General features: G+C 45.0%; 1 long non-coding RNA gene across 1 annotated transcript in view; it reads left to right on the top strand.

Annotated features, from left to right (window-relative positions):
* The window catches only part of LOC133503999 (uncharacterized), a 32,385-nt gene extending 16,760 nt beyond the window's left edge, over positions 1 to 15,625 (top strand). The window contains exons 2-3 of the long non-coding RNA XR_009795877.1: positions 13,451 to 13,616; positions 13,886 to 15,625. This is a non-coding gene — a long non-coding RNA (uncharacterized LOC133503999). The remainder of the gene's footprint in view (positions 1 to 13,450; positions 13,617 to 13,885) is intronic.
* Positions 15,626 to 16,648: the final 1,023 nt, after the last annotated feature.

Here is a 16,648-nt window from a genome sequence, read left to right as displayed (position 1 = left end):
GTGTCATCCATTAAAGTCGCATGGCTCATTTAAAGATTCAGATTACAGCATTTACATTCCCATCATAAAAGTTTTAAGAAAAATTTTATTTGTGTTTTTGCAACAATCAAAAAAATACATTTCTAACCAAACCCAATTATGAACTATACTTTTAAAGGCCACTTCCAACTATCCACAATGATATCTCAATCTGTTTTTCTTGGTGTAAAACTGAATTATTGCTTGCAGAATATCTTTAGCAATGGGTGTTGAAAACTGAATGATATTCTCAAACAGTTTTAAGGTTGTTATGTTGCCTCCTATATTTCCATTCTATCCATTATCCAAGCCGCTTATCCTCACAAGAGTCACGGAAAAGCTGGAGCTTATCCCAACTAGCTTTGGGCGAAAGGCGCACTACACCCTGAACTGGTCGCCAGTCAGTCGCAGGGCAGATATCGACACCATCACAGAGTGGGAATCAAGTGGAATTTTAACATTACACACCATCTCATCCTGCATTTTCTGCTTTGGGTTCAGACTAGACCTTTCTCACTCAAAAAAAGACAAAACCGCGTCCAGTTTCACAACTTTTTCTTTTATTATTCTCATTCTCCGACAGTCATGGCATCTGAAAGCAGCAGCATTTCTTTTTTTTACTTTTGCCATTATTCTCGAGAGTAAACATATTCAGCATGTCTAGCTCATCTTTGCTCTACGTTTCCCAGACTGTGTTGCTAACTAAAGCACCGGCAGTGGGAGGCAAAATAAGGATGCTGTCATTATAAACCACATTGATGGGCTGCGTAAGTATTGTAACATTTGTAATTATGAATGTACCCCCTTTAAGAGCGGAGGGGGGCGGTGTAAACTAGGCAGGAGAGTGTGTGGCAGCAGGTCGTTGTTAGAGAAAGTTCCGTATACTACTAAAATGTTCCCAAAAAAAGACATCAGGCTGAGGTTTTTTTTTTTTTTTTTTTGGCACGCAGTCTCATGATTGACCGAAACTTCCACACAATTGACTGGTCGACTCACTGAGCACCCCTGAATTAGTTGGTAAAATGACACAAATTAAACGGATTTAGGTAGATCACATCACATACCACCAGAGCCAGCCCATGGCATCGGCCACGGGTGTCAAAGTCTTTTTTTGCCACAGGCCACCTAAAATCACCCCCCTGGCCTTTACTTTGACACCTGTGGCATAGGTGGTACATTTGTTTCTTTCGGGCCACACTGATGTGGAATGGGGGTGGGGGCGAAGGGGTGGGATATATTAGTTGCTACATTGCATGCTTCACACAATACACATACTGTAAGTACATCCATTTTCTGAGCCTATTATCCTCACCAGGCACACGGGAATGCTGGTGCCCATCAGAATGAGTTCAACACACACAAGGAATTTTTCTCCGGCAGTCAGCGCTGCCCTGGTACGACATTCAGAACAAAGAACAACAAAGTAACAAGAACAAACACGTGACATATCTCTTTATAGGAAGTGTTCCTTATAAAAGTCACGGGATGTCCAAGATGTAAAATCCTCATTTAGAACTCATAGGTGATCCAATCGATAATTGGGCAGAAGACAGCTGGGGTTCACCCTCAACTGGTTCCCAGCCAATCGCGGGGGACATAGATACCACCATTTGCACTCACAAGGGCAATTTAGAGTCCAAATAAGACATGATTTTGGGATGCGGGAGGAAACAGGAGTGCCAGAACAAAAGGGGGAGAACATGTAAACTCCACAGAAGTGGGGCCGGGATTTAAACCCTGGTCCTCAGAACTGTGAGGTCAACAATTTAATCAGTTGCTCCACCACCAATAGACATACAGCATACATCCATTTTCTTAGCTGCTGATGCTCACAAGGGTTGCGGGGAGTGCTGGAGCCTATCCCAGCTCTGACCGGGAAGGAGTTAGGGTACACCCCGAACTGGATGCCAGCCAACCGCAGGGCAAATCATGACAATTAGCCGCACTCACAATCACACCTAGGGGCAATTGAGAGTGTCCAATAAATGTTGCATGTTTTTGGGATGTGTCAGGAAACCAGAGTGCCCGGAGAAAGCCACACAGGCACAGGGAAACGTGCAAACTCCACACAGGCGGGTCCGGGATTAAAACTGGGACCTCAGAATTGTGAGGCCAATGCTTTCCAGCTGCCCCACCGTGTCGTGACATACAGCATATGTAAATTATATACAAATACAAATTATGTATATATAGTGGTTCAAGGACATCTTTCAGGCTATTTTACCTTGTATCAGTCATCATTTTCTCAACATTTTAAACTTGTTGATCATTACCAAAAGTGAAAATTTTTCACTTTTTTACAGCTGAGCTGAGTAGCTTTGCAAATGGCTCCCCTCCGAAACATTGGACCAATCACATTGGAGATTGGTCACATCTTGATGTCAATCAAATCAATCACAGCTAAGTAAGAAGTGATTAAAACAGGTGCTCTACACTTCATTCAGTTTTTAAGACTAGGAAAGGTAAGGAATAATTTCTTTGAATCTAAAGCACAATAGATAAATTTCACTAGAGGCCACTCACAGGCGGGACACGGTCTTGACATGGAACCAGTCCCACATGCATGCACACCATGGCCAAAAAAGGTTATGATTCAAAATACTGTATATAGGGCACTTTTACTTTGACCTGTGTAACATTACATGCTTTACAGTAGTAGTACTAGTAATAGTAATGGCCAATCGCATGTGGGTTCATCCATAGACCAGACAAAAAAGAGATGTAGCAGGAAAGAGACCAATAGACTCAAGTATTGATGTTGTTAAAAATGGAAAAAGATGACAGAATGACAAATAAAACCAAATGACTATTTCAGACAAATACCACTGAAAATAGAACAGCCTGAGTCATTTGTATTTATACCCCTCAGTGGAAAATTCCCACTGGGAGCACTCATTCAAAGTAGCTACTTGTTTCACACCATTAAGAAATAAAAATGAGGTTTTAACAAACACGGTTTTAAAACAGTGTGGTTGCTAAAATTTAAATATGTATGTCTGCTGATGTATCTATCCATCCATCCATTTTCTTAGCCGCTTATCCTTACAAGGGTGACAGGAGTGCTGGAGCCATCCTAGCTGTCAATAGGCACGAGGCGGGCTACAGCCTGAGCTGGTTGCCAGCCAATTGCAGGGCACATCAAGACAAACTCACAATCACACTGAGGGGAAATTTAACGTTCCCAATTAATGTTGCATGTTTTTCGGATGTGGGAGGAAACCGGAGTGCCCGGAGAAAACGATGGTAGGCAACAGGCAGAACATACAAATGCTACACAGGCCAGGAGCTAACCCTGGACCTCAGAACTGTGAGGCCAACACTTTACAGCTGATCCACCATTACGCCTTCATTTTTAACATGTAAAAGAATTTACAAATATCATTATTTAAAGTGTGTTTAATTTTTTTGGGACACCCTATATGTATACATGCATATTTATATTAGACAAATACACATACTGATAAGACCGTTATACTGTTTTGAAATTTAATGAGGTAAGAAAAATAACTACAAAAATATGTGCTATAATTGGATTGGAGTGTTTAAGGGGCCACTGTCATGAAATGCCTGGTTTTTAGTATGTTATTAATGAGGAAACGGCAGCCGACATTGACCCATGCATTTTTTCACCACAAAACACGACGTATACAGCTTTTTGCAACTCCCACCATGAAAATCCTCTCGAGGGATTTGTTTTCGAGAAGAACCAGGAAGTGACGTACATGGCAGGACCACCCTCAAGTGGACTCATTTGTTTCTATTAGTTTTACCACCGGGAAGATAACTTGTTGTTCCTTCGTATTAACCAAAATGCCGGGTCGCTGCATTGCTGGACATTACTTCAAAACTCGGGAGGATGGATTTACGTCTTCATAAGTTTGCAAGAGACCCGGTTCGTTGTGAAAAATTGATTGCACGGGTGATAAATGTGTCTGTGCGCGTCGGACGTTGTCGGGCTCACCGGTGAAGGCTGCTGCATCGCCCTACCAGCAAATGCTGCCGCATCGGCTCGCAGACGGCAGCGGCTGTGAACAACACTTCCGATAATGGCGCACTCAGCCGCGTGCGACAACAACGTCGTAAAGCAGCCCGGCTCGGCTCTGTGATAAGCCACCTCGGCGCCGAAAATAAGCCATCCCGGCCAAGGCGCGATGACCGCCGGTCACGGCTTCAGTGAAGGCTGCGCGTCGGGTTTGCAGATGGCGGCGGGTCTGAACAACGCTGCCGACAATGGCGCACTCAGCCGTGTGCGACGACAACACAGTAAAGCGCCCCGACTCGGCGGTGTTGTTCATTGCGGATGGCGGTAGCAATGAACAACGCCGTAAAGCGGCCCGGCTCGGCGCCATGATAAGGCACGTCTGTGCCGAAAATGAGCCACCCTGGGCGACAAGGCCGACGGCTGGCTCGCCCTTCCCGGCGTTGTCCGCAAGGCTGAGCCTGCCACCGACCGGCCTTGTCAGATGGGGTGGCTCGTCGCAGCTGGCCGCCAGCCTTGTCGGCTGGGGTGGCTTGTCGCGGCGCCGGGCCATGATGGCTCATCTCCGCCGCGGACGTGGATTGGACGGGGTGGCAGTTTGGCCGTGATCGCATATCTTCTGAATATGGCTCAAAACAATAGGATAATATTGCCCCGGTAACTTCATTCGGTTGTGTGATGTTCTCTTCTTCGAAAAGAGCTTCCGTGTCAGAAGGGGCGTTTTCGTCTCCCATAATAGGGTCCAGCGCGTGTTTTCAATGGTGAATATCCGGGGTGATGTCACCGACACTGGGATGCACACAGTATGGCGACCACTTGGATGTCGTTGAATGACACTTCTGCAACTTTCCACATGGATGATACACTCTATGCTCATATTTATTTTGTTTCATATGGACATTGAAGTGAATAATGTTATATATATTTTTCATTACAATATCTGTTTTGGTATGCTTATAGTGATGAGACTTGACCTTTAAAGAAAAAGCCCATTTCCATTAAGAAACCTTGGCTGAAGAAAGGCTGCATCATTCATGTACTCACTTTATTCTACTTGAAACACCACCAGTCATTTTTCAATGAAATGTATTTATTCACCGCTGTTTCACATGGATGAACATTTGTCTCTTTCCATTAATCCGTTCACTCACTCAAAGGGCCATAGAGCGTGCACAGTGTGATTTTTGTACACTGAACAGAATTCACCTTTTTGCTCATGTAAATAACACTATCGAATTTAATTTGAAATCCGATTATCCATATTTGTACTCCAGTTTAAGTACATTTGAGTAAGAGGGAAAACATGCTATTCATACAAAGACATGAGCTGATGAACCCTTCAATCATGAGCCAATTCACATCTGCCCTAATAATTATCTCTAAGGACTATTATCATTATCTTGCAGTGGAAAGGGAGTTTACAGTATAATTAGTTATCTGGGTTAATGTAATTACTACATCTCATCTCCCCAACAATAAGCCGAATTTTCACTCTTAAGTATAGCACAGATTGAATTCTACATGAATCGTATACAAAAGTCCTCATTCATTTTGTGCAGCCTTCAAACTGTGGGCTATTTTATGTCTTAGGTTGTCAGAGGCATCACAGCATTTTAATGCCTCGTCAAGAGTCTGAACGTTTTAACAATGTTATACACTGTAAAATTGTGCTACTGTATAAGCAAATGTTTTTGTAAATAATGAATATAAATATTGTTACACAACAATATTGGGATCTAGCTGTAGCTTTCACAAGAAATGAAAATTGAAGATTATGCAGAGTTGGCCAAACAGCCTCTGTGGGGTTCAGTCAAATTCTTCCACGAAAACCTCATATGAGCAAGCATTTTTCAGAATGTTCCTTTGGCAATGGTGACATACAAAAAAGAGAGAAAATTCCCCTTACTCTGCCCAAAAATTTGTAAACATATGCAGTAACTTTTCTGAATCTTTCTCTGAATCTCAGCTAAATTGAATAATTTATTTTCAGGTGTTACCATGGAATCCAACCAATCCCTTGAAAATTGAAGTTAAAGCTGTAAAATATTAAATATTGTATATCTATATTAGGCCAGCACGGTGGTGCAACAGCTGAAGAGCTCACAGTTCTAAGGACCGGGGTTCAAATCCTGGCCTTGTCTGTGTAGAATTTCTATTTTTTTTTTAATTGTGATTGTGAGTGCGGCTGTTTTTCTCTGTGTCCTGCAATTATCTGGCAACCACTTCAGGATATACTCTGCCTCCTGCCTGGTGACAGCTGGGATAGGCTCCGGCACTCCCCCAACTCTCATGAGGTTAAGCAGTGTACAAGATGGATGGATGTGTTATATTTTCCAAGACTAACTGTCACGACCCATCGGAACGGAGGTAGGACCCAAATGTCGGAGGACACTGAAGATGAAAGGTAGTCCAGGGAAAAACGTTTATTATTAGAAGGTCGGGGATCGGGCAGGCAGTCAGGTGCAGCAGCGGTAGTTGAGACGTGGGGTGTAGAGAGGAGGTCAGTGGGCAGGCAGGAGTCAGTACACGGGAGATCAATGAAGGAAGGCAGAAGTGTCAAAGGAGTTAGGCTTACGGGGTCGGTCGGAGAACAGGCGGAGGTCGGGCCACACGGGTTGACGATCAGGGATCCGGGAGTACTCGAACGGGCATGAAGCTCAACGATCTGGCGGTGCACCAGTCGTCACTGCGTCCTATATATACAGGGGATAATCAGCCCGCATGAGGCGCAGGTGTGTGCCTCCCAATTGGCGTGACCGCGCGGGCACCAGCACAGCCCGGGCTGGAGCTGGGGGATCATGACAGTAGCCGGTCCTCCTGGACGGGAACTTGAGAAGGCGGCGGCATCGCCACCTCCTCCTGGACAGCAACGTGAGAAGGCGGTGGCGGCGACCTCGCCACCTCCTCCTGGACAGCAACGTGAGAAGGCAACGACACCATCACCACCTCCTGGATGGCAACGTGAGGCGGCGGCGACATCACCTCCTCCTAGACAGGAACGTGAGAAGGCAGCGGCGCCATCGCCACCTCCTGGATGGCAACGTGAGGCGGCGGCGACATCACCACCCCCTGCTGGACGGGAAAGTGAGAAGGCAGCGGGACCATCGCCACCTCTTGGACGGCAACGTGAGAAAGTGGCGACATCCCTCCTCCTCCTGGACAGCAACGCCAGAAGGTGGCGGCGGCGACATCACCACCTCCTGGACGGCAACGTGAGGCGGCGGCGACATCACCACCTCCTCCTGGACAGCAACATGAGAAGGCGGCAGCACCATCGCCATTTTCTGGATGGGAACGTATGGGCGTGCCCGTCGTCGTCGGAGCAGGAACGGGGGGCGACCGCAGACCGGAAGCCAACTAAGCAGGAGTGGCCGCGGGCCGGTTGCCACTGGTACTCCTGGGCATGGACGAGAAGCGGCTGCAGAGACATCGCTACCTCCTGGACAGCAACGTGAGGCAGCGGCGGATCGGTCTCCACTGCCACTTGAGCTCTGCTCGGAACAGCCAAAACTTCGACATGGGAATGGCGAGGAGGTGGATCCTTTCCCACTGTCACGTGTGCTTGCAGTGCATTCATTGATACAGCAACGTGGGCGTGGCGTAGTGGCGGGTAGGTTCCAACTGCCCCGTGAGCATGAGTCAGAAACAGGTCAGTTGAAACTGCAATGTGCGCTTGGCTTGGAAGGCAGCGGCGCCATCGCCACCTCCTGGACGGAAACGTGAGGCGGCGGCGACGACATCATCACCTCCTCCTGGACGAGAGCGTGAGAAGGCGGCGGCAGCGCCACCATCGCCACCTCCTCCTGGACAGCAACATGATAAGGCGGCGGCATCCTCGCCACCTCCTGGACGTCAACGTGAGGCGGTGGCGACATCGCCACCTCCTCCTGGACAGCAGCGTGAGAAGGCGGCGGCACCATCGCCACCTCCTGGACGGGAACGTATGGGCGTGCCCGTCGCCGTGGGAGCAGGAACGGGGGGCGACCGCGGACCGGTCGCCGATGAGACGCATGGACGAGAAGCGGCTGCAGAGACGTCGCTACCTCCTGGACAGCAACGTGAGGCGGCGACGGATCGGTCTCCACTGCCACTTGAGCTCTCCTCGGAACAGCCAAAACTTCGACGTGGGAATGGCAAGGAGGCGGATCCGTTCCCACAGCTACGTGGGAATAGCGAGGAGGCGGCTCTGTTCCCACTATCACGTGTGCTTGCAGGGTCCGTTTCCACGGCGATGTGAACGAGAGTAGGCAGAGAGTCAGTCGAAACTGGCACGTGGGCGTGTCTCGGGAGCGGGTCATTTCCAACTGCCACATGAGCATGAGTCAGAAACGAGTCAGTCGAAACTGCAACGTGCGCTTGGGTTGGCAGCGGATCTGTTGCCACTGCCGCATGAGCAAAAGTCAGTGGCGAGTCCGTCGCAGTTGCGACGTCAACGTAGCTCGGCTGGTTCGCCAATGGCCATGAGAGCCGCCAATTCAGCGCGCTGCCGCTCTATCTCCACCCGCATTTCGCGGCAGAACACCTCGCGATTTGGCGGCTTCTCTTCCCACCTCTCGCCACCAGCTGCGGGTCTGCCAGTTTCACCGTTGCCGGCGAGGAGTGGGAGGACGAGGACGGCGTCTTTGTTGCTGCGCAGCGGGAGGCACAAGGGAGCGCCCGGCCTGGGCATGTTCTCTGGTCACCACGCGGAGGTCCTGGGTAGATGGCCAAGTGGGTTCCCACAAACGGGTTGGTGTCCTCGGACCAACCGAACAAAGACGCTCGGGTGCTTGAAACGCGGGGAGGTGAAACAAACTGACCGGGATTGAAGATCGGGCGAAGAGATTCGTCATCGAAATAATCGGAGTCGCACTCAGGCAGCCGGTCATACAAATCAAGGTCCTCCTCATTTTCCGAAAAGTCAGAGTCCAGAAGAATATGTTGCACCGGACGGGTTGTGGTCGGGACGTATTCATAGCTCGCCGGCGGAGCATATGACACGGAAGCGGAGGACGTCATGGAGCCTACCTGGATCGGACAGGCTTGGTCCTCCGGCAGACGGTCTACCTTGCGTCTGTCCAGGCGACGCCGGATCTTTCCTGCTGGGTCCTGTTTTGGCCAGATCGTTCTGTCATGACCCATCAGAACGGAGGTAGGACCCAAATACAGGAGGACACGGAAGATGCAAGGTAGTTCGGGGAAAAACGTTTATTATTAGAAGGTTGGGGATCGGGCAGTCAGTCAGGTGCAGCAGCGAGAGACGTGGGGCGTAGAGAGCACGGGAGATTGATCAAGGAAGGCAGAAGTGTCAAAGGAGTCAGGCTTACAGGGTCGCTCGGAGAACAGGCAGAGGTCGGTACACACGGGTTGACGGTCAGGGTCACGATCATGAGGCGCAGGTGTGTGCCTCCCAATTAGCGCGACCGCGCGGGCACCCGCACAGTCCGGGCTGGAGCGGCAGGATCATGACACTAAGTTGTGTTGCAGAAAAGCTGCAAATAGCCAAAGACAACATATAACATGCAGATATGGAAGTAAATTCGTGCCACCAGGATTTCAATTTGAAATGCCTCACAAAACAGGATTTTAATTTGAAATGCCAAAGAAAACAGGATTTGAATTTGAAATGTAAAATGACCACATTTCGAATAGTTGCTGCAGTTTGTTGTCTGAAATTTAACTGGCTTCAATTCGCTGTCTGAAATTCACCGTCTGTGCCACCAGGCAGAGTTACTTCAGGTCAGAACCAAACAGTCAGCCAATCCAGTTAAGCTTTCTTAGTATATGACAAGTCACTAAGAAAGCATAACTGCGATTGGCTGGCTGTTCGGTTCTCACCTGAAGTAACCCTGCCTGGTGGCACAGATGGTGAATTGTAGCCGGTTGAATTTCAAACAGCGAATTGTAGTCGGTTGAATTTGAGACAGCGAATTGTAGCAACTACTCAAAATGTGATCACTTTAAATTACAAATTCAAATCCTGTTTTCTATGGCATTTCATATTAAAATCCTGGTGGCACTAATTTCCTTCCATATGCAGACTCAATCATTTAATGAGCACTCAAGAGGTAGCAAAGTAGTGTCTTGCTAACATCTATCATTACTGCTGTCCATCTTTTGGAATAAGAGTTGCAAAAAAAAAAAAAATACAGATGTAGTCCTTTGAAACCTGCTGAAGGAAATTATGTGTAATTTTAGAAACTGTGTCATGACTTGCACAACGATAGGGGAACAGTAATCCTTCATTTTTCGCAGTTAGTTGGGACCAGAACCACCCACGAAAAGTGACAAACCCCGAAGTCGCGGGGTGTGTGTTTATGTGGGTACCAGAACATTTAAAATATGTAAACAATATTTGTATTTTGCATATTTGAGACAAAAAGAGGTATTTAGTGAAATATTTAATTATAAAACCTTTTAAATATGATACATACACTATCATAAACTTATGATGTAAATTTAAATTATAAAAGACTGTATTATATTACTGTGTAGTTACCATTCATCACACGGAGACTTCAGTTGGGGGTGCTGCAATGTACCTTTGAGATGGGGAGTTGTTTTTGTGTGTGTGGGTGTGTGTTGTTTAAAATATATCAACAGTAAAGCATTTATACTTTGCATACTTGAGACAAAAATTACAACAGTAAAATTGTCTAGTTCAACAATAACAGTAAAACAATACAATTTTTACTGTAGTACGAAATGAACATCCTTCACTTGGAGAACCTTCTGCTGTAGGTGCTTGTCAGGTTGACTCAACCTCGGACATTTAAAGTACAATATTCAAGGAAGGCAGAAAAGAGAAAAGAAAAGAGGAAAAAAAGAGGAACTTTTGCTCGTGAGGAGAATGTTACAATGTTACAATGTTACAGTTACAATCTACTGCTCGTTCTGGCCACATCTTCATGAATGTTTCTTTTCATTTCCTTAGGGTGGTCCACAACGTAACAAACACAGAAAATTTGATAAACAAAGCAATCATAAGCAACACATGATGTCTTCTCCTATAGAGCACAAAGCGCAGAATGTTCCCGACCCAAACCTGTGACATCCCCTTTGGATCACTTTTGTGACGTCCTCTCTGTCCCACATAATGTGCCTTTCTTCATTGCATCACATTGTTTAAGCAAAATAAGAAAGCAAATATGAGATAACTTTTGTAGGGATTTGCGTTAGAAGTTCAGAAGGAGAGAAACCAGTAGGGTCAGAAACACGGACATTAGAGCAAGGGGTAGAGCCTGAACCCAATTCATGCTGGAAGAGGTACATATTTTAACCAGTTTTTCCTTCAATGTGCGATTCATATGTTCAACTGAGCCTTGACTGGCAGGATGATAAACACAACCAAACTTGTGAGTTAACCCTAACCACTTCTCTACAGTAGCTAGGTGTGTGGATGTGAAATGTGCACCGTTGTCCAAGCGGATGAGAGCAGGGAATCCGTACGTTGGAATCCAGTGGTTCACCAAAGCTTTCATTACCGACATGGCATCTTCGCGAGTTCAGGGGTAGGCTTCAGTGCATCCAGAAAAGGTGTCAACAAAAACAAGAAGGTAGCGCTTACCTTGAACAGGAGTGATCATGCAAACTCCACACAGGTGGGATTGAACCCGGGACCTCAGAAGTGTGAGGCCAAAGCGTTACCAACTGCGCCACCATGCTGCCATAATATAATATAATAATAAGAATAATATAATAGTCATCGTGTTATATCCAATGTGAGAGGACGCTTCACATCAAATCAACAAGACCGTTTTCACCAACCCCCCTTCAGCGCCTCTTGCTTCCCCTGTGTGTGTGTGCGTGTGGTGTACTTACGTGTGATACAGGGCGCGTTCGTGAGTGCGTATTCGACGTGCCTCCTTTCTCATTTTTGCAGTCCTTCACTCGCGTCCACATATCAAATATAACTTTTCTCAGCTCCATCTTCTTTTCCTCATGGGCTCCTTGATGCCCTTATCGTCACATGCCACCTTACCAGCACCGGGTAGTTTCCTGGTCCCGTTCCAACATCCGTCACCGTCACCATCATTAAATGCGCAGTGCACCTTTCTCTGTTCACCTCCCTAAGTTCCATGAGCCTCCATCCAATATGTCGCCCACATCTTTTCTTAGTCCCTCACATTTACACTTATATTATATTTACATAGTCTCTGTCATTGTCCCATAACTTCATCGTCAGTTTTTCTGAATCGCAAATTTTACCCAAGTTGTGCTTTTGCTATTATTTTAATGCGCGCTTCCATTCTTTATCTTCTTTATTTTTGTTAACATTAAGCATAATTTGCTGCTCAATTTCAATGTATATTTCATCTTTAGTTGGATTATATTCACCACATTCATGATCAAATTCAACATCCATGATTATTTCTTTAATTTAGTGGTCACTCTTCTTCGACTAAACCCAACCGAATTCCTATCGTGCAACAAATTAGCCTATACTATTCGTTTTTTTCGTACGCTACCTTATGATGTCCCAGGCTCAAACCGACGGCAAACCCTCTGTTTTTAAGGGATCCCATCCCCCTTAGGTGTAACAGGTGAACCTCACATGCAATTGTACGTCTACAGTATACGTCAGCTACGACGGGATATACAACTTCTCTTATTCTCTTTATCTCTTATTCTCTTATTATGTTATTCTCTTATTCTCCTATTCTCTTATTCTCTTTATCTCTTATTCTCAATAACTCATATGAGGCATGAACAATCTGATACCAATGACTTCTCAAATTTAGGCAGTTCAATAATTCAACAGTAAACAGGCTCCTGCTTACCTTTTGGTTTTGGCTGCGACCTGGAGAAGTCAGAAGCACAAGCGACCACCCTCGACTTGTCCATATAACACTCCTGTGTTTCTCATATTTCTCTCTTTATGTCATCTGTCGACGGCCAACGCTTGTCTACCTCCCTCGACTTACGGTCGGGGTCACCAAATTGTAGAGATTTGCTAGTTTGGACCCTATGCATGTTCATGAGGAAGAAATGACCAATGATTAGAAAAAGTTAACAGCAAATGGATTTATTACAAAGGAATGTGCAGTACAGACGTCTGGGTCTTATCTAGGTATCTGCCGCACACGAGATGTGTGTCTTCTAGCAGCATAGCCAAAGAAGAAGACAAAAGCTGCCCAGTAACACAAGGTTTTTATATGTATGGGTCCATGGTAAAAGTGGCTGCCCCCCAGCAGTCAGATCCTGCGCCAGGATGGTAACTTTCCGCTCCTTATCTGGTGTCGTTCGTCTCCACAGGAACGCCTGGCATAGGAGTATGGCGCCAGCCAGTTTTCTGCGTACAAAGATCTAGGAAAACCACCGGCTCCACAACACATTGTCTGATTAGCAAATGGGCAACAGTTTATCTGTTGATTTAAATGTATAAGGTCATATTTAAGCAAATAATTGAAGTGCAATAAAAGTAAAATAGTCTTCACTTTGTTTATCATCTTCTCTTCTTCTTGGTCACTTCAGAGGAAGCCTTCGTATTGCACGGCGCTTTGGCGGCATTGTGAACACGAGAGGTTATTGCGCAGACAGACGACAGCATAGAAATTGGTGGAATGCAATGACAAAGGAAACGGTGGGAAGGAAGTGGTTGGGTGAACCTTCGATGATTCGCAGCCAATCAGCTCATAAGGTAAATCCACACATGCTCTCATTGGTCACCGGGGACCAATCACCCGCCTTGTATCAATGCGTCTTCCCGCAATATGTCAATCTGGCTGTTTCTTTTTTTTGGGGGGGTTGGCGGGTTGGTTTAAAAAAAATCGCGAAGCCACAAAAAGTGAAGCATGAAGTAGCGAGGAAACCCTGTACAGTGGTACCTCAGTTTTCGAACATCTTGGTTTTCGTACAAATGGGTTTTCCAACGACAATTTTGAGATTATTTTGCTTTGCTTTTCATAGGAAAATCAGTATTCGAACACCCCGACCAGCTCACCCACGACAATTTGTCCAGATGACAACACACTCCTCTGCTCGCAGACATTTCCCAGTACTGTAGTGAAATTTTCTTCAAATTGAGCAACATTAACCCCCGATCATGGCTCCAAAGAAGGCAAGTGGAACTGCTGGTGCTGAAAAAAGGAAAGTGGTGCATAAAACTAACTATCGACTTCAAGAAGGATTTGATAGCCGAACACGAATCTGGTGTACGTTATTATCAGGAAAAGCTAAAAGAAATCACTTAAAAACAACAATTTTTAGGCTTGGAACGCATCATTTCATTTTCCATTCATTGTAATGAGAAAACGTGCTCCACTTTTAGAACATTTTGTTTTTCAACCAGCCTTCTAGAACGGATTGTGTTCGAGAACTGAGGCACCACTGGATTTGACTTTAGCGCATGGGTGGCCAAACTACGGCCTGCAGGTCGCATCCAATTTCATTTCAATACCCGATCGTCCAAAGATGGGTATCGAATCATACCAAACCAATGACCATGTTCATTGGACCTTCTCTGAAATGCCAAACAGTTCCACCAGGTTGTGCTGTCTTGTCCACTGGTTCCACCAAGTGGTAGTTCAAGTGATACATTGAATTGACTTTGGCTCTGCTTTAACTCTGAACACTTCAACCACTAGTAGTCGACCAAAGATAGGAAATGCTAACAGTGAATGCTGAGCAGTGTTTCTGCCTTTAATAGAAAGGGAGAAGAATCACCCTAATTAACCCGGAGGAGTTATCAAAGAGTAGCTACTTATAACCTAACATTTCTCAGTAAAGCAAGACTGCATGCTGATGATTTGAAGTCAATTCAACCATTCACAAATATTTTACAGGTCAGAAGACTTGCTAATATGTGAACAGGGGAAAAAACGCGATTGGGAGTTGAATTTAGTGATGGTGCAATGTCATAAAAGTGTAAAGTAATGCACAATTTCACTATGACCACACTATTTGGATTTGCCTTTTTAAAACAGTGTTTCTTTAAACATCTTTAATATAAACTACAGTTTTATTGGCGTATTAAATTTGCAATGTGTTGTGGGTCATCCCGACGTGCGCTGCCATAAATCGGTCATTAACGTTGAGGACTGTCTCACTGAAGGATTTGCATTACTTAGCTTGATTAATATTTACAATGAGAAGAAATAACTTTCAACCTCATTGTAGCCTGTACTGTGAGCTGGTTTAATGTTCTCCCCGCCTTCCATCACCCAGAGTGACTGAACTGCACGAGTAATCTTGTCAAATATTCTTGCTTTGTACATCAAAATTACCTTGGTGGGAGAAATGGTATGTGTGTATATATGCCCCCAGTATCAAACCCCCACTTACTTTCACATTGTCATACACGCACGGAAAAATATGTGTACACAGTTCCCACCATTGAGCACGATCGGCATTCTGCTGTCTATCTTAAATCAAGAGTCTTTAGAGAACTGCATTGTGAACAGTGCACTTGTTTGTGTTTAGGTACTTACTGTACTGTGTCATCGCGTCAATTCAGCACTAAATTGCTGATTTAACACTAATATTTAAGTTATTGGTTCATGTTGATATAACTATAACCTGTGTGGTGTACATTACCAAATAATAAGTACAGTTAACCTAATGCTTGTTTTTTTATACAGTGGATCAGTGATATTCCTGCCATTTGGCAGCTGCTGCACTGAGAATTGCCACAACAAAACCAGAATTTGATGTACTCGCAAAAAAAAGGTCAACATAACAGTTCTCATTATAAATAAATCTATTTATACTACAATGCCTTTCTGTTGTTTAATTTTAACATGTACAGTAATGATAAAAATAATAGCAGTGATTTGTGACTAACCAGATTAATCCACATTTTCTGTATATTTTTATTGCAACCATAAATTCCAGACTATAAGCCGTAACTTTTCTCACACGCTTTCAACCTTGCATCTTATGCAATGATGATGTTAATTTATGCCTTTCTTCTAACGGCTGCCACGGGAACTCGAGCAGAAAAGGTAAGAGTGAGACACGTGGAATATATGTCTTGAGGAAGACGCAAGTTTAATGTAACTTTGCGCTTTGTGCAAGAATAAAATTTGCATGAACAGACCCTCAACATGGAAATGCATATGAGGCAGCTTTCAAGTTAAAAGCAATCAAACTGGCCGATACAGAAGGAAACACACCTGCTGCATGTAAATGAAGACGGCTGTCAGTGACTTTTACCGGTATGTTTTTTTTTTTACTCAGCCCTGTTAGTGCTGTGTTACGACCATATTGCTGCTGTGTTACTGCCGAGTCACATGCACTGTTTGGAAAGAAAAGATAAGGTATATTATTAAAACTGAAAACTCTTTCTGTGTACCAGCTTTCTTTGTCAGTATCTCATGTTTCAATGTGGGCGCATGTGGCTTACAGACAGGTGTGGCTTATGTATGTACAAAATGGTTTTTCCTTTAAAAATGTACTGGGTGGTCTTATAATCAGGTGCACTATATAGTCTGGAAATTACGGTACATGTCAAACAAGTTACCAGTAGGTGCAACAGATTCTCAGAAAACCAACAAGACCCAGCATTCATGATATAGATACTCTTAAGGCTGTACAATTGGGGAATTTATTGAGAGGGGTGTGGTAAAAAAAAAAAATAACAGTGTGTCGTTGACTTCACAACTTCAAAAGTGTTTTGTACAAACATTTTGTTTCTAGGATTTACCAATTATATATATATATGTATGTGTATAT

Source organism: Syngnathoides biaculeatus, chromosome 7 (assembly GCF_019802595.1).
Source record: "Syngnathoides biaculeatus isolate LvHL_M chromosome 7, ASM1980259v1, whole genome shotgun sequence".
In the NCBI taxonomy this organism is placed as follows: domain Eukaryota; kingdom Metazoa; phylum Chordata; class Actinopteri; order Syngnathiformes; family Syngnathidae; genus Syngnathoides; species Syngnathoides biaculeatus.
The sequence above is the reverse complement of the archived record's forward strand: the minus strand, read 5'-3'. Positions and strand labels throughout refer to the sequence as shown.